Here is a 22,686-nt window from a genome sequence, read left to right as displayed (position 1 = left end):
CTTTGATTATTGTTATTTTTTAAGATATTTATTTTTAAGGAATCCCTACACCCAAGGTGGGGCTCAAACTCATGACCCTGAGATCAAGAGTCACATGCCCTTCCTACTGAGCCAGCCAGGGGCTCCTTCCTTCTTCTTTTAGATTCAGTATCTTTTTTGTCTCAAAAAAAAAAAACACATGAAAAACAAAATAAAAAAAAAATGAAGATGATAATGACACTTCCCACCTAGGGTCATGGTCAAGATGGAGTGAATTGATGTGCGTCAGACTCCTAGAACGGTGCCTGACACTGTTTTACAGATAAAGAAATTGAGGCAAGTCAGCAGGGATTCATGCCCACATCCCTTGGCCCGGATACAGACACTGAGCACTCAGCACCTGCTGGGTCCTTCCAGTCAGCCCTATTTTGGGAGCCAACCTTTCACTTGGACTCTGAGGCAGAATGGGGAGGTGGAGTTGGGAGAAGTTCCCTTCTTGGTCCTTCCTGTGTTTCTTCAGCTGTTGAGCACAGCAGTGGTTTCCTTAATTAAGCAGGAGGCAGCCTGAGGGAAACCAGAAGCAAGTCCTCCGCTCTCCACAATCCTCAGAATTTTTATGCTGGTTGTAAAGTCAATTTGTGCAAGTCCCTGGGAGGGTCGCGCGTTTTTGTGGGGGGATGGGTTCCTTGTTGGCCTGAGGGGACTGCTTCTCTTCCCCACCAAGATGGCAGCCTGTGGGGCAGGTCTGGCGGGACCCTCACAGTTCAGGCCCCGGCCTGCCCCCTACCTCACCCCAGTGACCCCGCGTGATGGCCACACAGAGATATAAGTGAGAGAGAGCTCCATTCAGAGGATTCTTTGAGAGGCACCTGGGTGGCTCGGTCGGTTGAGCATCTGACTCTTGATTTCGGTTCCGGCCATGACCTCACGGTTGGTGAGACTGAGCCCAGAGACAGGCTCAGCACTGTCAGTACCTGTCTCGTTGGCATTCTCTCTCTCTCCCTCTGTCCATGCCCCTCCCCTGCTCACATTTTCTCTCTCTCACAAATAAAAACAAAAACAAACCAAAACAAAACTTTAAAAGTAATGAAAATAATTGGGACTTCCTGGGTGGCTCAGTTGGTTAAGTGTCCAACTTTGCTCAGGTCATGATCGCATGGCTCGTGGGTTTGGGCCCCGCGTTAGGCTCTGTGATGACAACTCAGAGCCTGGAGCCTGCTTTGGATTCTGTGTCTCCCCCTCTCTCTGCCCCTCCCCCAGTTGTTTTCTCTCTCTCTCTCTCTCTCAAAAATAAATAAAAATAAGGGCGCCTGGGTGGCTCAGTCGGTTAAGCATCTGACTTCAGCTCAGGTCATGATCTCGCAGTTCATGAGTTTGAGCCCCGCGTCAGGCTCCGTGCTGACAGCTCAGAGCCTGGGGCCTGCTTCCCATTCTGTGTCTCCCTCTCTCTCTGCCCCTCCCCCCCCACCCCGTCTCTCAAAAATAAATAAACACTGCAAAACAATTTAAATAAATAAACAAAAATATTAAAAAATAATAATAATACATATTTTAACCATTTTGCTTCAGAAATGTTTAGGAGTGGGGTGCCTGGGTGACTCAGTTGGTTGAGCGTCTGACTCTTGAATTCACTCAGGTCATGATCCCAGGGTCGGGGATTGAGCCCCGTTTCAGGCTCAGGGTTGGGCGTGGAGCCCGCTGAACATTCTTAGCCTCTCTCACTCTGCCCTTCTCCCCCCAGTCAGGTGCGGCCTCTCTCTGTCTGAAATGAAATAACATACTTTAAAAAAAAAATTTTTTTTTTAAAGATGTTTGCGGAAAAAAAGCAGATGACAGCGCGCCTGATGGGCTCAAACAGTGGAGCATGTGAGCGGACTCAATCTTGGGGTCGTAAGTTGGAGCCCCACACTGGGTGTAGATGTTAAGTAAAAATAAAAGCGAAAGAGAAAGAAAGAAAGAAAGAAAGAAAGAAAGAAAGAAAGAAAGAAAGAAAGAAAAAAAGAAAGGAAAGGAAAAAAAAGAAAGAAATTGAGCATATGTGAAATCATTTCTTTTTAAGAAAAGTGAGGTCACAGAGGGAATGTGGCAAAATCCAAGGCTTCCTCTGGGCTGCCCCTGCACCTGCTGGCCCCACACCCCATCCCCTCTGCCCCTCCCTCCCTCCCTCACTAGGTGTGTGCGAGGAGGGGGGTACAATCTGCAGTGGGGTATCCCTCTGGCACTTGGTGACCGGGTCTCGTCGCACCCAAAGGTCTTTCCGCACCCTGCCCCCTCCGCAGACCTGGGCTCCTCCCCCACCCCTTCTTCCTACTTATAATTCCGTGTAATGATTTAATTCCTGGGGGGTGGCCTGTGTGCGGAGCCTGCGCGTGCCTTGTGGCAAGGAGGCTGGTTTCTAGTCAACTGAAAATAAAGAATAATAAGCCACAAAATCAAAAGACATACACAAGAAGCCAACGTGGAGAGCAATGTTTATTCCGGGTTTTGCTCCTTGCCCAGGATGGAAAACACAAAATGAAAACACGGCTACTCCCGTCACCGAGAGCCAGCCAACCTTTTTGTTAACAGTTTGTTTCTGCTTTTTGGGTTACAGGACACCTGTGATGTTTATTTAGCCCGCGGGTGGCGGAAGAGACAGCCACCTGTCCCTGGGTGCCCTCCCCCCCTTACCCCCCTCCAGCATGAAGAGGGCAGAGTCTAGGGCTCAGCTTGGCCCTGCATCGGGGTTGCAGCTGTCAGCGCAGAGCCCGCTGTGGATCCTCTGTCCCATACACGTTTGTAAACAATTAAAAATAAAAATAAAAATAAATAAATAAATAAAAATAACGAATAAAGCCATCTGGGTGGCTCAGTGGGTTAAGCATCTCTCTCTCTTTTTTTTTTTTTAATGTTCATTTTTTCAGAGAGAGATTGAGCATGAGTGGGGGAAGGGTAGAGAGAGGGGGAGACACAGAATCCGAAGCAGGCTCCAGCCCCCGAGCTGCCAGCACAGAGCCGGACATGGGGCTCGAACCCACGAACCGTGAGATCATGACCCGAGGGCCGAGTCGGACGCCCGACCGACTAAGCCACCCAGGCGTCCCAGCATCTGACTCTTGATTTGGGCTCAGGTCATGATCTCACGGTTCCGGGGATCATGGGATCGACTCTGCAGACAGCGTGGAGCCTGCTTGGGATTCTCTCTCCCTCCCTCTCTGCCCCTTCCTGGCTAGCGTGCACATGCTCTCTCTCTCTCAAAATAAACTTTAAAAAATAACATTACTAATTATTACAACAGCCTTTTCAATTGGAAAATGCAAAACAAAACTTTTTTCTTAATGCCGACTACGGAAAGTCAGCTGAGAGGAAATCTGGTCAAGAAATCTGATCTTGGGGGGCGTCTGGGTGGCTCAGTTGGTCGTGTCTTGACTCGATTTCGGCTCCTGTCATGATCTCACGGGTTCGTCTCGTGAGTTCAAGCTCTGCATCTGGAGCTGATGGTGCAAAGCCTGCTTGGGATTTTTTCTCTCTCCGCCCCCCCCCCCCCCCTTGCCTGCACTTCCTGAAACGAATAAATAAACTCTAAAAAAAAAACCCACAAACACCTGATCTTGGGGTTATCGCAAGCCTCTTGTTATCAGCGATCCCAAACCTGGGGGAGTGGAGGAGGGGCAGGGCCCTGCCCTTTTCCAGAGGCATATCAGGAATGGGTGGGTGTGAGCTGGTTTTATTTACCAGACTTAAAAAGGTGGATTCCAGGCTGAAGGGGGAGGGCCTGGAGCGGAGAGGACTGTACTGATTAGAAAGCAGAGATCTGGGCCCTGGGGTCAAAGGGAGAGCTCGGCAAATTCCAGGACCCGGAGGGAGCTGGAGGGGGGGAGGTGCTCTGAGGGGCCTTGGCAGGAGCTGACCCTTAGAACAAAGTTTCTGCCCAGTGTCCCCAGGGCAATGGGAAGCCACAGCGGGTGTTTAAGTTAGAGTTCTTCGGTTAAAAGGGACAGAATTCCACTGGAACTACGTTAAGAAACTCTGTTAGGAAAGACAAAGCGATCTCTCTCTCTCTTCTTTTTTTTTTTTTTTTTTGCACTGCTTATTCAATTTTGAGAGAGAGCGAGAGCAGGGGAGGGGCAGAGAGAGAGGGGGACAGACATCCCAAGAGGGCTCTGGGCTGACAGCAGTGAGCCCGATGCAGGGCTCGAACTCGCAAACTCACAAACCTGAGCTGAGGTTGTAGGCTCAATGCTCCATCAACTGAGCCACACAGGTGCCCCGACAAAGGGATCTCTTAGAGCTGAAGAGCTAACAACCACGCCCAGGAAAGAGGAAAGGGGTGTCCCAGCTGCAACAGTTTGTGTGCTGGCTCTGGGTGGTGAACAACTCCTTTTACCAGGTTCCCACCGTATACCAAACCTTGCTCAGCCCTTCACGTGCATGAACCTATTTAATCCTCAAGGGATGAGGCCTCGGCAAGTATGACCTGTTGCCCCGATCCTCACTGCACAGGTAAGGACAGTTATGTGACTTGCTTTTAAAAATATATATTTATTTATTAAAAAAATTTTTTTGAGGTTTATTTATTTTTGAGAGAGCGAGACAGAGCGTCAGCAGGGGAGGGGCAGGTTCCAGGCTCTGAACTGTCAGCACAGAGTCCGATGTGGGGCTCAAACCCATGAACCGCGAGGTCGTGGTCTGGCCAAGTCGATCATGATATCGCTGAAGCTGGACACTCAACCAACTGAGCCACCCAAGTGCCCCGAAGGTATCTTGACTTTTACGTTTTTAGTGACACAATGGCATGCACTTGACTTTCTCATTGTAGATTCAACATTGACATTCAACTTTGGAACACTTCTGTTTGAAAATACTTATTCAAAACCCTCCAACGTTTCATCAAAACTGAAAAACTCTTGCTGTGTCGTTCCTAGACGCTATTTAAAAATTCAGTGATGTCAAAGGAATCTTTTACCACATCATTCGCTATCAAGTTTAAAGGATACACAAGACAAAAAAAAAAAAAAAAAAAGATACACAAGACAAAATAAAATGGATTTCCCTGGAACTCTTTCTCAAGGCTCTTCTAATCCATCATAGTTTTCCATGCATTTCTGCTACATTGTCATATTCCCGGCCCCTGGGGTTATTTCTGTCTTCCTCTTGATTCAGTTTTTGTAAGTAGTCTCCTGAGAATGTAAAATCTTTCCCTAGTTGAGTCATCTGCTAAACAAAATCCCCCAAGATGTTCACACATAGATGTATTTGCATTTTGGAAATCAGCAAATCTAAAATAATTGTTATGTATTCTGCAGAGCTTGTTTCTGGAGTTGTACTTAAAATAATGGAGTAATGTCTAACATCTCTTTATTCAACATGGTCTTATTCGTTGCATCTCTCCTTTTAATTATTTCATTTTGCCTTTTATTCCCTAAACAATGTGTAATATTATTTTGTGTCAATGTTTACATTTCGCATAAAATGTTCTGACATGATTGTTTCAAACTTGGCTATGATTCCTGCCAAGTAAAGAACGTTTCTCATTATCACACTCATTAACTTTTTTTGGATGAGCTTAGATATTCCCTCACCAAAAAGTGAATCATAAGTATCATATGCTCAAAAACAGCACCCAATTTTGTTTTCTCATTTTCACATGGATATCATATATTTTTGGAATCAGATTTCAATTTGGTTGGTGTGCATTTCACCCCCTTCATGTTTATTAGGAATATGCAGGAGACGCTGCCAATCTCTGTGTTCCCATTCTCGTGTTGATTTGATTTTTTCCATCTCCAAAGACTTTACAATGTAGACAAAATATAGAATTCCTGGAGTAGAAATAAAGTAAGGAGGATTTAGTGATTTTTTTTTTCCTAGAAGAACTGTATTTTCTTTCTTTTTTTTTTTTAAACCTTTATTTATTTTTGAGACAGAGAGAGACAGAGCATGAACAGGGGAGGGGCAGAGAGAGAGGGAGACCCAGAATCTGAAACAGGCTCCAGGCTCTGAGCGGTCAGCACAGAGCCGGACGCGGGGCTCGAACTCACGGACTGCGAGATCGTGACCTGAGCCGAAGTCGGACGCTTAACCGACTGAGCCACCCAGGCGCCCCTCTTTTTTTTTTTTTTTTTTTTTTTTTTAAGTATTTTTAAGTAATCTCTACATCCAAGTTGGGGCTCAAACTCACAACCCCAAGAACAAGAGTCACGTGCTCTCCTGACTGAGCCAGCCAGGTGCCCTAGAACTGTGTGTATTAAGTTTCTAAAACTTTCTACCTATGACGTTATCTGGAAACTTAACATTTCTCACCTGAGATATATCATTACAACTAGAGTTCCCTGTTTAAATTTTTTAATGTTCATTTATTTTTGAGAGAGAGAGAGAGAGAGAGAGAGAGCGAGCGTGAGTGGGGGAGGGGCAAAGAGAGAGGGAGACAGAATGTGAAGCAGGCTCCAGGCTCTGAGCTGTCAGCACAGAACCGGACATGGGGCTCGAACTCATGGACCTCAAGATCATGACCTGAGCTGAAGTGGGAGGCTTAACCGACTGAGCCACCCAGTCACCCCCAGAGTTGCCTGTTTAATATGCAGAGTTATGTGGTCCGTACCTGACAGGCAGAAAGTGCATTTGGTTTAATGGATTCTTTTTTTTTTTTTAATGTTTATTTTTGAGAGAGACAGAGAGAGAGAGAGAGAGAGAGAGAGAGACAGAGTATGAGCGGGGGAGGGTCAGAGCGAGAGGGAGACACAGAATCCGAAGCAGGCTCCAGGCTGTCAGCACAGAGCCCGACGCAGGGCTCGAACTCACAAACCGTGAGATCGTGACTGGAGCCGAAGTTGGACGCTTAACCAACTGAGCCACCCCAGGCACCCCTGGGTTAATGGATTCTTGCAGGGTTTTGTTTGCTTTTGTTTTGCTCTCTCTTCCAGTTTTTCTCGAATTCCATCCGTGATGGGGTGTTGAAGTCCAAGGTAAACTCACAACCTGTGAGTTGTGTGAGAGCTACATTTTGCTAAAACTGGTACCTCCTTGTGTTCTGGCAATCCTTCTCATTTTTCCAGAAATCCAGTCATCTAGAGGAGCCATTAAGTTTGGCCACTGGAACCTAAATGTGTAAGAGGGTGCTTAGATCATTGTAAACAACTATATATATATATATATATATATATATATATTTTTTTTTTTTTTTAATTAAAAAAATTTTTTATGGTGCACCTGCCTGGCTCAGTTGGTAGAGCATGCAACTCTTGATCTCAGGGTCATGAGTTCGAGCCACATGTCCCCCCGTCCCAGGAAAAACAGTGTTATTTGGACTGAGAGTTGGAGAATGAGAAAGAACTGAGCAGCCTACTGAGCTAAGGAGTAAGATTAGGTAACCAAACGGCAGACAGAGCTCATCAACCAAATGAACTCCACTTTCTAGCAACCTTCAGTTAGTGCAATCAATAAAGTCCTGCTGGGAAATGTATTTGCCATTAAATCACCAAAGTGTGCCAGCCCCTGTTACAAAAAAAAAAACAAAACAAAAAAACGTACAGTTTCTTTTTAAGTTTCCACAACACCTCCCAGCCACAAGTATTGCGAAAGAAAGTTTAAAAACATCACCTTTGACAGATCTTGAGCTTATCTTCGGCATTTAGCTCAAAGGTCTCACCATCCCCCCAAAATGATTCTCCCGTCAACCTCATCAGCTAAAAGTTGTATCCAAGTAGCGAGAAGTCGGTCTTGGCTGGCCCACGGTAATTCTTTTCCCGTTTTCCCCAGCCATTTAGGGCTGAACGGCAGAGTCAGGCTCGGATTGGGGGGTGAGGGAGGAAGGGCTCAAGGGCTCATGTTCCCCCCGTACAAGATGGCTTCTGGAGCTTGATGGGAGAGTGGAGCTGGAGAGGCTTGAGGGAAGCATCCAGGCCCTGTATTCAGAGTCACTGCTGGAAAAGGAGGAGAAGAAATGTTTTCCTACCTTGTGGTGTTGGCGCATCTTTTTCTGAGCTTTCCTCATTTTCTTCCGCATCTTCTTGTCCATCGTCATTCCTGGTCCTACCATGCAGGGTGCCAAGGGATTCACAGGAGGCATGCCAGGAGCAGGGGGTGGGTAGGGAGGGGGGTAGGGGCCTAGGGGTTGGGGTCCTAGATACCCCGGTCGTGCACAGGATGAGGTGGGGGAGAGCTGAATCTCCCTGGGGAGCTGCTGGGGGAGTTGGAAAGGGGCCCGGAGGACAGGGAGGATTGACAGGTGGTGGATGGGCAGGAATGGAATACAATTAGCAGGTTATTACATACAATATGTAATGCACATCATTAACAGTTTGTGCTATCGGTAAGGCTTCTGGTCAACAGTAAGCTATTCGTAGTTAAGTTTTTGGAGAATCAACAGTTACACATGGATTTTCCGATGCGCGGAGGGGTCGAGCGCCTCTTGTTTTTATTAGATGACATTAGAGCCACAAGGTTTTCATTCTGTTTTTCTTTTCTGAGCAACAAAGTTTTTTGATTATTGTCAAAAAGGAATGATATCTGATGACATGGTTACAAAAAGACACCTCAGTGTATGCTTGAATATTGTTGCATTACGTATGCAGATCACTCGTCTTTGGAGTCAGCAAAATTATAATGAAAAAAAATTATTTTAAGGGGCGCCTGGGTGGCTCAGTCAGTTGAGCGTCTGCCTTTTGATTTCCGCTCAGATCATGATCTCATGGTTCATGGGTTCGAGCCCCACGATGGGCTCTGTGCTGGCATTGCAGAGCCTGCTTGGGATTCTCTCTCTCCGTCTCTCTCTGCCCCTTCCCCGCTCAAGCTCTGTCTGTCTCTCTCAAAATAAATAATCATTAAAAAAAAAAAAGATCAAGTAATCTCTATACTCAACACAGGGCTCAAACTTATGGCCCTGAGATCAGGAGTCACATGCTCTACCAACTAAGCCAGCCAGGCGCCCCTATAGTGAAATGTTTTTTAAAATTCTAAATAGCAAAACTCTCTACCACTGTAACGGCACTCCCTTAGATATGGTGGTGTTGTGCAGTGTACGACCTTAACAACAATACCCAGAGGCTCTGCTATGTGAGTGATCAGTGAGAATGGTGATTAATGCCCTGGGAAGGACCATTCATCTCAGATGAGGGGCATTATTTGATCCTAACCCCATGACAGTCACTGCCAGGACAGGATGGAAGAGGAAATAAGAGGAGGGCTACAGAGATAGCCTGAAATGACTCATCGTGAAGGTTACCCCAGTTATCCTACTGAGTGGCCTCTCTCCTCTTTTTTTTTCTGACCTGAAGAACTGGGCCTTATCAGCAACCTGGTCCTTACTCAGGCTTTCTCCTGCCTTGACTAGCTGAGATGCAATGCTCACTTCATTCATTCATTCCTTCATTCATTCATTCACTAAGCATATCAGGCTTCATGCTAGTCTCTGGAGGTTTGAAGATGGACCAGTCATAGTCCCTGGCCTCCGGGCCTAATGGAGGACCTAGACAGGTAGACTTACCATGTGTCAGGCCCTGTTCTAAATCCTTTACGTGAATCATCTCACATAAAGGCATTGCAAAGCCTGCTTGGGATTTAATCCTTGTCACACACTCAGCGGTGGGTTGGAGGAAACCGTGTGGGAAATGGAGGCGCATCGACCTGAGGTTTCGCGGCTGCTCGGATGAAACAAAGAACTCGAGTATCATTTGGGGGGCCACCTGGGTGAGGAGTGATGTCACTTACAGACATGGGGATGAACAGCAGGTTTGAGAGGGGGAGTTAGATGATGGGCGAAAGGCCCGACAAGTTGGGTTTTCGGTGTCTGTGGGCTATCTGTGCAGAAGAGTCTAATAGACACGTGGTGACTATCAGAGAAGCCTGTGCTAAACTCTCACTTTGAGCATACTGGACATAATCATCATAGCTGCACTGCGTGGATGGAATCAGTGAAGGAAAGACTGATACAGAAAAGAGAATCCAGGGCTAAGAACGTGGATCGCAGCAGCATAAAACGTACAGGCTCTGTCTTCCAAGATTTTGTCAGTTGTAAATAATAGAAACCCAAACGTAACTGACTTTAGCAAAAACAAAGCAAAAAAGAGAGCTTTTTCCACTCAGGAGAGAGGACTGGCTTCTGGACGTGGCTGGATCCGTGGCCTCAGTGTCATCAGGTCACCGTGTCTTGGCTTTGTTTTCCTCGGGGCTGGCTTTCTTCTCGGGCAGGCCCCTTATGAGCGGGGGAGGGGCAGAGAGCGAGGGAGACACAGACCGGAAGCAGGTTCCAGGCCCCGAGCTGTCAGCACAGAGCCCGACGCGGGGCTCGAACCCACGAACTGTGAGATCATGACCAGAGCCGAAGCCAGACGCTTAACCCACTGGGCCACCGAGGTGCCCCTGGCCCATGTGTTTTGACTTCCGAGGGGAGAATTGGTTAAAGAAATGGTCTAGCAAACAATGGGAATTTCAGAGTCTGCACCCACGAACATGCCTTCCCTCTAGCCATTGTAGATGAACGGTCTTCGCTCCTCTTTAAAGCCAGTCTCTCCTCTGAGCCAGCAGACTCAGTGACAGCGATCTTCCCCTCTCCCCAATGTCATCAACTTTTGCTCTCTGCTGGCTCATTGCCACCCGTTTACAGACATTCTATTATTTCTCCCATCTTAAAAAGAAACTCCTCCTCATTCTACCCTTCCCCTCCCCTCCCCCCACACCAGTCACAGCTTCTTTGAGGGGCACCTGGGTGGCTCGGTCGGTTCATCACCTGACTCTTGATTTCGGCTCAGGTCATGATCTCACGGTTCAGTTCGTGGGTTCAAGCCCCGCATCAGGCTCTCCACTGTCAGGGCAGAGCCTGCTTGAGATTCTTTCTCTTTCTCCCTCTCTCTCTGTGCCTCCCCTGCTCTCTCTCAAAAAAAAAAAAAACAAAAAAACAAAAAAACAAAACAAAACAAAACCTTAAAAAAAAAAAAAAAGAATAAACTTCTTCAAAGCCAGTCTCCTCCAAAGAGTCAACCTACTCACTGTCTCCAATCTCTCTCCTCATTCCCCTTTAACCTTTTTCTCCAGTCTGGTTTTTCCTCCAGCATTCCACCGAAACTGACCTGGCCAAGGTCACCAGCCACTTCCACTTTGTTAAGTTCAGTGGTTAATTCTCTTTCTTTCTCTGTTTTGACCGATCTGCTCACTCCTCAACATACTTTCTTTTCTGGTTCCAGGACACCAAATCATTCACCTCCAGTCCTCCTCTGTTTCTCGGTGGACTCCTGTCCTTCTCCCAGACCTCGGTGTAGGAGTGCCCCAGGGCCCCAAGGTTGAGCTGATTCCCTTCTCCACCTCTTGTCCCCCCCCCCCCCCATCTCATCCAGCCTCATGATTTGATTACCGGTTGTGTGCCAGCAAGTTCCAAGCGTGTATTTCTAGCCCAGACCCCTTTCCCGAACCCCAGACTTACTTATCTGCCTACATACCAACACTGCTCAGATGAATGTTGAATAGCTGACTCAGATTTAAAAATATGAAAAAAAATTTTTTTTTAAAGTTTATTTATTTTTGAGATAGAGAGACAGAGCATGAACAGGGGAGGGTCAGAGAGAGAGGGAGACACAGAATCTGAAGCAGGCTCCAGGCTCTGAGCTGTCAGCACAGAGCCAGACGCGGGGCTCGAACTCATGGACCACGAGATCGTGACCTGAGCCGAAGTCAGACGCTTAACCAACTGAGCCACCTAGGCACCTAGATTTAAAATGTTTAAAACTTGGGGGAGCCTGGGTGGCTCAGTCGGTTAAGCATCCCAGGCACGATCTCATGGTTCGTGACTTCTGGCCCCGCATCGGACTCTGCTGTCAGCACAGAGCCCGCTTGGGAACCCGCTTGGGATCCTCTGTCTCCCTCTCTCTCTACCCCTCCCCCCTCTCCAAAATCAAGAAACGTTAAAAAATAATAAAATCAAGTGTTCAAAAGTGAACCCCAAATCTCTCCTCTCCCCACTTCCTCATTCCGTAGCCTTCCCCAACCAAATAGAGGACAACTGTCTAGTACTCGGGCTTCCAAATCCTCAAGTTATCTAAGTGACATGCCAAGGTTGGCCGTAGGGGGGTGAGATGGCCACGGGCAGTGGTCTGCCACAGTGGGGAGGGAGTACTTTATGACTTTTTAGACAATGTTTAGAATTGGCGATGCATGATGATACTACACAGCAGATTAACACCTCCATTTTATCATGATTTTAAAATTTTCTACAGACAAGATGCCCCTTCATCCTTATTGCCTAAATCCAGGGAGAACCATCTGGTTACTATGCTTCCCATCCCTCCCTTGGGGAGGCTACTGTCTGGGTCCCCTCTTGTCTTTCACCATCTTCGTTCTTTCACGTAAGAAGTTCTAGTAACTCGACCTTCGAAAATATCCCTGGGCGCCTGGGTGGCTCAGTTGGTTGAGTGTCTAACTCTTGGTTTCAGCTCAGGTCATGATCTCAGGGTTTGTGGGATCAAGCCCCGAGTAGGGCTCTGGGCTGGCAAGTGTGGAGCCTGCTCGGGATTCTCCCTCCGCTCCCCTCCCCCACTCTCTGTTTCTCAAAATAAAAAGAATAAACTTAAAAAAAATCCAGAATCCAGCTTCTTCTGCCGCCTCCACTGATGTCACTTTGAGCCACCACCGTCCCTTCTTCGCATCGATTGTAAGTAGCCGCTAGCTGGGTCTCTGTGCCTCTACCCTTGCCCCTCGGTCATTCCTGACGCCACAGCCAGAGTGACTTCTTTTTTAAGTTTGTTTATTTTGAGGGAGACAGGGTGCCGGCAGGGCAGGGGCAGAGAGAGAGAGAGGGGGAGAGAGAACATCCCAAGCAGGTTCTGTGCTGTCAGCACAGAGCCCATCGTGGGGCTCGAACTCACGAACTGTGAGATCATGACCTGAGCCGAAACCGAGAGTGGGACGCTCAACTGACTGAGCTACCCGGGTGCCCCTGGAGTGATTTTTCTAGAGCCTTGAGTCACATCGTGTGGAGGCCCTGCTCAGTACCCTGCAATGGTTCCTCACCTCCTTCTTCACAATGGCCTCTGAGTCCCCAGTCAGCCCGGCCCCGTAGTCTGTGGTAGGTCTCACAGACTTGGACTCTTGCCTCTCCCTCCCTGGCTCTTGCTGCTTCCACCCCAGTGCCTTTGCAAGAGCTGTCCCCATTGCCCGGACTGCTCTCCCCTTAGAGGTCAGCTTGGACCGCTCCCTCACTTCGTCAAGCGTTTGTTCAGATGTCACCTTCTCTGAGGCCCACCTGCGTGGACCATCCTCTGGCCATGCTGCGATCCATGCTGTCCGCCCCCCCCCCCCCCAGACACATGCGTCCTCTCATCTTCTGGTTTTTTCTTTTAAAAAAAAATTTTTTTTAACGTTTATTTATTTTTGAGACAGAGAGAGACAGAGCATGAACGGGGGAGGGGCAGAGAGAGAGGGAGACACAGAATCTGAAACAGGCTCCAGGCTCTGAGCCACCAGCCCAGAGCCTGACACGGGGCTCGAACTCACGGACCGCTAGATCGTGACCTGAGCTGAAGTCGGACGCTTAACCGACTGAGCCACCCAGGCGCCCCTCATCTTCTGTTTTGAAGGTATAATTGGCTTTACTAAATGATTCGCGAATCAGGCCGCATCCTATCTGGCAAGCAGAGGGGAGCTCTGAGGAGGTATACACAATGGCAGGTGTTTATTTGGTTTTAAGCAGGCTCCACACCCAACGTGGGGCTTGAACTCAAGACCCTGAGGTCAAGAGTCGCACGCTTTGCGGGACGGAGCCAGTCAGAGGCCTTCAAAATGGAAGGTTTTTATAGGAAGGAGGGTGGCGCGAGAAAGCTATAAGGAAAAGCAAGGATTAGAGCGCCTGGCTGGCTCAGTCCGTAGGATACTGGACTCTTGATCTCGGGGTTATAAGTTCAAGCCCCATGTTGGGCCTAGAGTTTACTTTAAGAAAAGAAAAGAAAAAAAAGGATTATTCCAGACCAGGTCACTTTCCCTTGGGGGGAGGGGCCTTATCGTGCAGATTACCTCTTCCTTTGGGGAATGGAGAGGGCTGCGTGACAGACTGACTGGCACTCAGTGGAAAAATCCTGGCTGACTGGTTGAGACTACCTTTCTGGAGGGGAGAGGGGCCGTGTGAGTCCTCTTGCCTTAATCTCTGATTTGTTTTTCCTTTTTCTTAGCACTTTCCCTCCCCAAGGTATTACCTAATCTACTCATGATGTGTATTGCTTCTTATCTTTCTCTCCGGGACTGGACCGTCAGCTCCCTGAGGGCGGAAGCTCTTTGTTTATTTATTTACTGATGGATCCCAAAGCTTTGGTGAAAATGACACCTATCATCCCAACCAGTGGTGAAAGAAGGTGCTGTTTTCTGTGGCTTCTTGGGTGTCCCCCACAACTCTTCCCCAGCCAACAAACGCAGACAGGGTCCAATGTCTTCACTTGGTCATATGGAAAACTTTGAAGTTGTTGCAAGCAGGCTGGGTCCAGGGACCCAGAGGAGGGTCCTGTAGGACCAGCTCAGAGGGTTCTGGCCTCCCTGCAGGATAGAAATCAAATGGGAGCAGGAGAAAGTGAAGGCAGGGTGTGGTGGATAGGGTAAGTGACAGGAAGGGAATGGCAGAGTGTCTGGGAGACTCAAAAGAAAGAAGAATGAGTGTCCTTGTCGCTTTGGGTTAGGGGTTTATACTGGAAAGGGGTCGGGGATACGTGTTCCTTGAGGAATCCAGGGCGGGATCCAATCAAAGGGGGGGGGTGCCAGGTGCATAATGGGTGTTATTTTATAAATCACCGAAGGTGGCGGATATGGATGCCAGCGTTGGCTGAGGTTTGTTTGAAGCTAATGTCTTGGAACCCGTTTGGTTCCAACTCTTCTTAGATGTTATCAGGTGTTTGGAGCCCAGGACAAAACTCAGAGAATGATTAACTTTCTTGTCTCCTGCTTGGAGTGGGGACATAGTTTCTTTGGCTTATTCAGAGGCAAATTATGGAACATGAGTAAGGGGGGGCCTCGCAGATGGAGTCTTTCTAAAATGGAGTCCCAGGGCTCCTGGGTGGCTCGGCCAGTGGAGCGGGTGACTCTTGGTCTCAGGTTGTGAGTTCCAGTCCCATGCTGGGTGTAGAGGTTACTTAAAAATAAATAAATAGATTAAAAAAAGATAAAGGGGCGCCTGGGTGGCTCAGTTGGTTAAGCATCCAGCTTTGACTCCGGTCATGATCTCATGTCATGGTTCGTGAGTTCGAGCCCCGAGTCGGGCTCTGTGCCGACAGCATGGAGCCTGGAGCCTGCTTCGAATTCTGTATCTCCCTCTCTCTCTGCTCCTCCCCTGCTCATGCTCTGTCTCTCTCTCTGCTTCAAAAATAAATTTAAAAAAACATTAAAAAATGTTTTTAAATGTATATAATGTAGTCCCTTCAGCTTCTCTGCATCAAAGGGATCCAAATATATAGTTGACAGCACAGCTGTCCCCATCCAGAATTTTCCATCATACTTCTTACCTCTTTGTTTTCATTCTGAACCCTTTATGATACAGTCTCCCTACTGCTGCCAGAAGACATCTCCTTCCCCATTTCCATCCTCCCCAACCCTCCTCTCCCCTTAAAGACAATCATTTAATGTATATCCTTAGAATTATAATTAGGTAAAATTGTAAATTACATTTTAGTACTAGTATTTGTGTGGGTTTGAGTTTAATTTATGAGAATGGGACTGTGTTTCTTCCTTAAAATTTTTTTCTTTCCTGTAATAGTATGTTTGTTTGTTTCCTTTTTTTTTTAATTTTTTTTAACTTTTTTTTTTTTTTTTGAGACAGAGAGAGACAGAGCATGAATAGGGGAGGGGCAGAGAGAGAGGGAGACACAGAATCCGAAACAGGCTCCAGGCTCTGAGCAGTCAGCACAGAGCCCGATGAGGGGCTCAAACTCACGGACCGTGAGATCATGACCCGAGCCGAAGTCGGACGCGTAACCGACCAAGCCACCCAGGCGCCCCTGTTTGTTTCCTTTTTAAGTAAACTGTGTGGTGCTTCTCTGGATCCTATGGGGGTGCCCCCAAAGGTGGGGCAACTAATCAGGTAGAAACTGGTGGTGCAGGCAGTGACAAGAATTCACCTGAAGCAGAGCAAAGGAGGTAGAAGTTTATTGAATACGAAACAGGGGAGTGGTGGGCAGAACAGCGGAGGAGAGGCTGTCGACAACAAGGCATTGGGCGGGGGGCCATATTTAAAGTGGAAAAGGGAGGAGGTATGGGGACATATGGAATTTTCCCTTTTTTGGTAACTGTGCCTCGTTGTGAGTAGTTCATTGGTCAGTTAGGGCCTGTTGCCTGATAGGCCAGTCTATATTCAGCCAAGGAGTTGGGGGTCACTGTGGGCCCTTCTTCCTTCCACTGCTCAAGGCTGTTGGCCTCAGAGGGTCAGCTCAGAGGGTCTACAACTGTACCCCAACTGCTCAGAGGGTCTACAAACTGTACCCCCAACGTGGAGCTCCCATTCGTGACCCCAAGGTCAAGGGTCAGGAGTTGCATGCTCTACCGACTGAGCCAGCCAGGTGCCCCTGTAACAATATGTTTGAGAGAGCTATTCATGGTGTTACGTGGATGGAAGCATGACACTTCATTGAGCGTATCCACCCCATTTCCTTCTTCCCAGGCCTGGATGACGAACGGCAGGTGCCTCCTGGTCTCTGTTGCCACAAACAAGACCTTGATAGATATCCTTGCATAAGCTGTTGTTAGGACGCTTGCAAACATTTCTTTGGAATGGAAATGAGGAGACGGATGATTGGGTCCTGGGAGGTGTTCATCCTTAATCTGATTAAGTTCAGATCTATTGATCCATAAATGGCTGCAGGGCCTGAGGGAATTTACACTTCTCTCTCCTTGACAACATTCAGATTATCTGGCTTTTTACTTTTTGCTACTCTAATGGTGTAAAGTGATATCTCACCATGGTTTAATTTGCATTTTTCTGATGACTAATAAGTCTGAGCATCTCTTCATAAGATCCTTAGTCTTTTGCTTTTCCTTTTCTGCAAGTTATCTGCTCATATACCCTTTGCCAGTATTGATTTGCAAGAGTTCCTTGGTTTTTAGTCATTGTGGGGTTTAATCGTTGCAAATATCTTCTTCCACTCTGTCTTGTGTCTTGTAACTTTGCCCATTGTATCATGCTTTGAATAGAAATACTTAATATTGGGGCTCCCGGGGGACTCAGTTGGTTGAGCATCTGACTTCAATTCAGGTCCTGAGCTCACGGTTCGAGCCCCGTGTTGGGCTCTGTGAGGACAGCTCGGAGCCTGGAGCCTGCTTTGGATTCTGCGCCTCCCTCTCTCTCTGCTCCTTCCCTACTTGTGCTCTGTCTCTGTCTCTCTCTCTCAAAAATAAATAAACATTAAAAAAAATTAAAAAAAAAAAGAAATACTTAATTTTGGGGGCACCAGGGTAGCTCAGTCGGTTGAGCATCCAACTCTTGATTTTGGCTCAGGTCATGCTCTCGTGGCTTGTGAGTTTGAGCCCCACATCCGGCTTTCTGCTGTCAGCTCAGAACCCACTTCAGATCCTCTGTCCTCCCCTGTCTCTGCCACTACCCACCCCCCCCCCGCTTGCACTCTCTTTCAAAAAATAAATAAACATTAAAAAAAATTCTTAATGTTAATATTGTCAAAATGGTTTGTGCTTCAGATTTAAATGGTTTTTCCCCTTAGTTTTTATTTTAAAGTAAGATCTACACCAAATGTGGGACTTGAACTCAAAACCCCAAAATCAAGAGTCTCATGCTCACATGCTCCACCAACTGAGGCAGCCGGAGGCCCCAGATTGAAGTTTTATTGAAAGAATACTCACCTGCTTCTAGGTCACAAATGTGCTCTCTTATTAACTCAAGACTTTTGCTTTTTTTTTTTTTTTTTTTCATGGTTAGGTCTCTATTTCATTTGGAGTCTATCTTTGTATACAGTGGTAAGCAGTCATCATTTTTATTATGCGTCGATTTTCCCAAATGTACCTACTAAATCAACGAGTCCTTCCGCATTGGCTGTAGTGCAACCTTTCTTGTATGTTAAGTTCTCATTTCTGCCTGGGTTTGTCTCCAGGCTTCTATTTTATTTCATTTGTCTATTTGTTCTTGAACAATGCTACAATATATCGTGTAGCCTGACGGGTTGGTAGCGTCTTACTATCAGCACAATCGGTCTCCCTTCTTTACTCAGCACTTTACTCAAGTCTGGAGTTAGAATGTTGGGGAGATTGACATCTACTCTAATTCTGAGTTATTTCTCCTATGACATGTCTCTTCATTTATTTGGGTTGTCATCTATACCCATCTATATTCATTACTATGGTCTTCAATTCTCTCTATAGATATCTCCATGTTTTTGCTTAGTTCTTCTTTTTTTTTTTAAGTTTATTTATTTATTTTGAGAGGGAGAGGGCAAGCAGGGGAAAGGCAGAGAGAGAGGGAGAGAGAGAACATCCCAAGCAGGCTCTGCACAATCAGAGTGGAGCCCGATGCGGGGCTTGAACTCTCAAACCACGGGATCATGACCTGAGCTGAAACCAAGAGTTGGATGCTTAACTGACTGAAGCATCCAAGTGCCCTTAGTTCTTTTTTTTTTTTTTTTTTTTTTTAATTTTTTTTTTTTTTAATGTTTATTTTTTTGAGACAGTGAGAGACAGAGCGTGAACAGGGGAGGGGCAGAGAGGGAGGGAGACACAGAATCTGAAACAGGCTCCAGGCTCTGAGCAGTCAGCACAGAGCCCGACGCGGGGCTCGAACTCACGGACCGTGAGATCATGACCTGAGCCGAAGTCAGATGCTTAACCGACCGAGCCACCCAGGCGCCCCGCCCTTAGTTCTTAAATTAAGTACATGGGGTGACATGTTTCTTAATTTTTTAAATTATATTTTCCAGTAGGTTGTAGCAGGTAGAGAGATACAAACTTCCTCCTTGTCTTTTAAAGCATCTTTTGGGTAAACTTCTTTCTCAGACGCTTGATTTTCAGCATCCCTTCCCTCTTTCTTAAGAGATTCTGGCACAGTAAGAACCTTCTTTTTCTTCTCTGCTGTACCCTCCATGGTTCCAGCTAGAAAAGAGGAAGAAAGTTTCTGTGTCTCCCTCTCTCTCTGCCCCTCCCCCACTTACTTTCTCTCTCTCAAAAAGTAATACAAGATAATAAGAGAAGGCCACCTGGCTGGCTCAGTCTGTAGAGTAAGTGACTCATGATCTCAGAGTTGTGAATTCAAGCCCAATGTTGGGTATAGAGCTTACTTAAAAAAAAAAAGAAGAAGAAGAAGAAGAAGAAGAAGAAGAAGAAGAAGAAGATAGTAAGAGAAAGCTCTCATAATTTTTATGCCAATAATTTTCCAAATTTGTATGAAATGGACAACTTCCTAGAAAATATAACAACTAAGATTGACTCAAGAGAAAAACAAAAAGGCAAGTAATCTTATAATTATTAAAATTGTAGTCTTAGCATTTATCACAGAGAAATGAAAATAATGTTCACAAAACAAAACACCTGTACACAGTTGGTCATAGCAGCTCGTTTTTTTGTTTGTTTTTTTTGTTTTGTTTTGTTTGTTTGGTAGCTTGTGCATTACACTTTTTTTTTAAGTTTATTTCTTTATTTTGAGAGAGAGAGAGAGGGTGTGTGTGTGTGTGTGTGTGTGTGTGTGTGTGTGTGGTGGGGGAGAGGGCAGAGTGAGGGAGAGAGAGAATCCCAAGCAGGCTCCTGGAGCTTAAACTCACAAACCCTGAAATCAATGCCTGAGCTGAAATCAAGAATTTGAGGCTTAACTGACTGAGCCACCCAGGTGCCCCTCAGCTTTACTTGTAATAACCTAAAACTGGAAAGAACCAAGTGTCCTACAATGCTTACATCTGTGGTTCATCCCTACATCCCTAGCCCTGAATACTACTTACTCAGAGCAAAAAGGAACAAACTATTGTTAGAGGCAGCAACTTGAATAAAACTTAAGGGATGCTGAGTAAAAAAAGCCAATCTTGAAAGGTTACATCCTATATAATTCCATTTATATAACATTCTTTTTTTTTAAGTTTATTTATTTATTTACTTAGAGAGAGGGGGAGCTCCCACGAGCAGGGGGAGGGGCGGAGAGAGAAGGAGAGAAAGAGAATCCCAAGTAGGTTTCACGCTGTCAGTGCAGAGCCCAATGCCAGACCCAGGGCTCGATTTCACGAATCGTGGGATCATGACCTGAGCCCAGCCAAAATCAAGAGTCAGATGCTTGACTGACTGAGACACCCCCGTGCCCCAGAGGTCATTCTAATTTTATACAAACTCTTCCAGAGTGTGGGGAAAGAGGGAATACTCCCCTCCTGCCAATTCTATGAGGCCCATATAACTTCAATGCCAGCTCCAATTATAGGAAGAACAGGAAAATGATATTATAGACTCATTTCACCTGTGAATATAGGTGCAAAGATCCTAAACAAAACATTAGTGAATAATAGTCAATTATGAATAAAAGAAACAGTATGCTATGACCAACTTGGGCTTGTCCCAGGAATAATATATCTCCAAGTTGGAATATCTCTAGATGTCACTTAAGAGATTATAAGAGATTAAGGAGAAAAAAGCAATATAAACATTTTAATAAATACAAGAAAGTTATTTGGCAAAATTCAACATAACTTAAAAATAAAATGGTGACCCGAAGAGAGATCTATGAAAAACTTACAACAAATGGTAACATAAGCGTGGAAACTTTAAAAGCATTCCTTTTGAAATCATAAATCTGCTATGCATGCCAACTCTCATTATTTCTATTCAATAATATGAGGGAGGTCCTAGCCAGGAAAATAAAACAATAAGAAGAAACTCATGGCACAACTGTTGAAAAGTAAGAAATGAAATGATCATTACACTCAGATGATACTATTTTCATTAAAAAACACAAAATAATCTATAGACAAGTTATTAAAGTATTAAGAGTCTATAGTAAGGTAGCTGATTATAAGGTCCAAGTACAAAAGTCGATTGCAATTCTACACAATCTTATCATGTAATTATACAAAGAAACCATTCAAGTAGCACAAAACTATGACATGCTCAGAAATAAACCTAACAAAGGAGGTATAAGATCTGCACACAGAAAATTATAAAACTGTACTAAAAGACATTAATGAAAACCTAAAGAAGTAAGAGCTATGCCATATTAACAGTAGGAAGACTTGAATTCAGAAAAAGACAATTTTCTACAGGTTGATCTACAGATTCAACCGTTTTTGTTTTTGTTTTTTTTTCAAAACCAGTATTGGATTGACAAGCTAATTCTGAAATGTATATGTAAGAATAGACCAAGAATGGTGAAGACTAAATTTTATTTTTCAATTTTAATTTTAATTTTTTAAAAGATTTTGTTTTTAAGTAATCTCTATACCCAATGTGGGGCTCACAACCCTGAGATCAAGAGTTGCACACTGTACTGGCTGAGCCACCCAGGTGCCTTCTAAATTTTATTTGTTATTTTTTTTGGGGGGGGGTTAGAGTTTATTTATTTATTTTGAGAGAGAGAGAGCACTTGGGAGTGGAAGAGAGAGAGAGTCCCAAACAGGCTTCACATTGTCAGCACAGAGCTTGATGTGGGGCTCGAATTCATGAACCATGAGATCATGACCTGAGCTGAAATCAAGAGTAGGATGCTTAACGATTGAGCCATCCAGGTACCCCCTAAATTTTATTTTTAAACTTACTATATATATTAAAATTTTCTACAATAACGATTTTAAAGAATCTTGTCTGTTCTTGGTCTTTTATTCTTCCTATAGTATACTAAAACTCTCATATACTTGTCATTCAATTTCAACAATGATCGATTCTTGTACTATCTTGCTTCATTTATACTCTCTTCTAACTTCCCCCACTCCAGATTATTTTGAATCAGATCCCAGACATTACATCATTTCATCCTAAATAGGGAACTCTTCTTTAAATGTTTTGACAACATAGCTGCAAGAGGAATATTTTTGTTCTCCACTTAAGTTACTCAGACATTCCAACAAAATAAAATAGCAGCGGAAGTTCGATTGTGTTTCACTTAAATATATTTTCAAACTTCTCTTTAATCTTGCCAGTTTAACAAGCCAACTAAAGTTTACAGATAAATGCAAAAAAAAAAAGTATGGAGTTAGTTACCCTTTCTTTTCAAACAGTCCAGGAGAAAAGGGTTAACTGAAATACATCAGGCTGTGGAATTGATTTATCTCAGACATGATATATTGAATTTTGGCCTCAAATTTGGCGAAACGCTTATCGTAATTATGGAAAGTTTTGGTCCGTGATGAATTTTAACTCCCAGACATGTTCGATCTTGTCACAATACATGTCGGTGATTATTCCTTTAAAAAGTGACACGTACATGCACAGTCTGGATATAATTGGTTACACGAAGTGAGGTTTTCCCAGGAGCTACCATAGGAAGTTGTTGGGGATGTGCCAGGTAAAATGACGCTGGGTGCTGGGTCGAATTAAAGATTTGAAAGTTTCATTTACTTTCATGGTAGCAACTTTATTCCTGCCATGACTCAGATATTCTGAGAATGGCAGCCACATTTTGATGGCGAACACCAGTTGGATCCTTCCAAATTGATGACCGCAGGAAAGAAGTGTGAGACTGTTGTCAAGGTTGAATGTTTCAGAAATATCTCATCAAGTGCATGGTCAGAGTGCCTGGCTGGCTCAGTCAGTAGAACATGCAATTCTTGATCTCAGGCCTGTGAGTTCTAGCCCCACATT

This window comes from Panthera tigris, chromosome C1, assembly GCF_018350195.1.
Source record: "Panthera tigris isolate Pti1 chromosome C1, P.tigris_Pti1_mat1.1, whole genome shotgun sequence".
NCBI classification, from domain to species: Eukaryota; Metazoa; Chordata; class Mammalia; order Carnivora; family Felidae; genus Panthera; species Panthera tigris.
Note: the sequence above shows the minus strand (reverse complement) of the source record.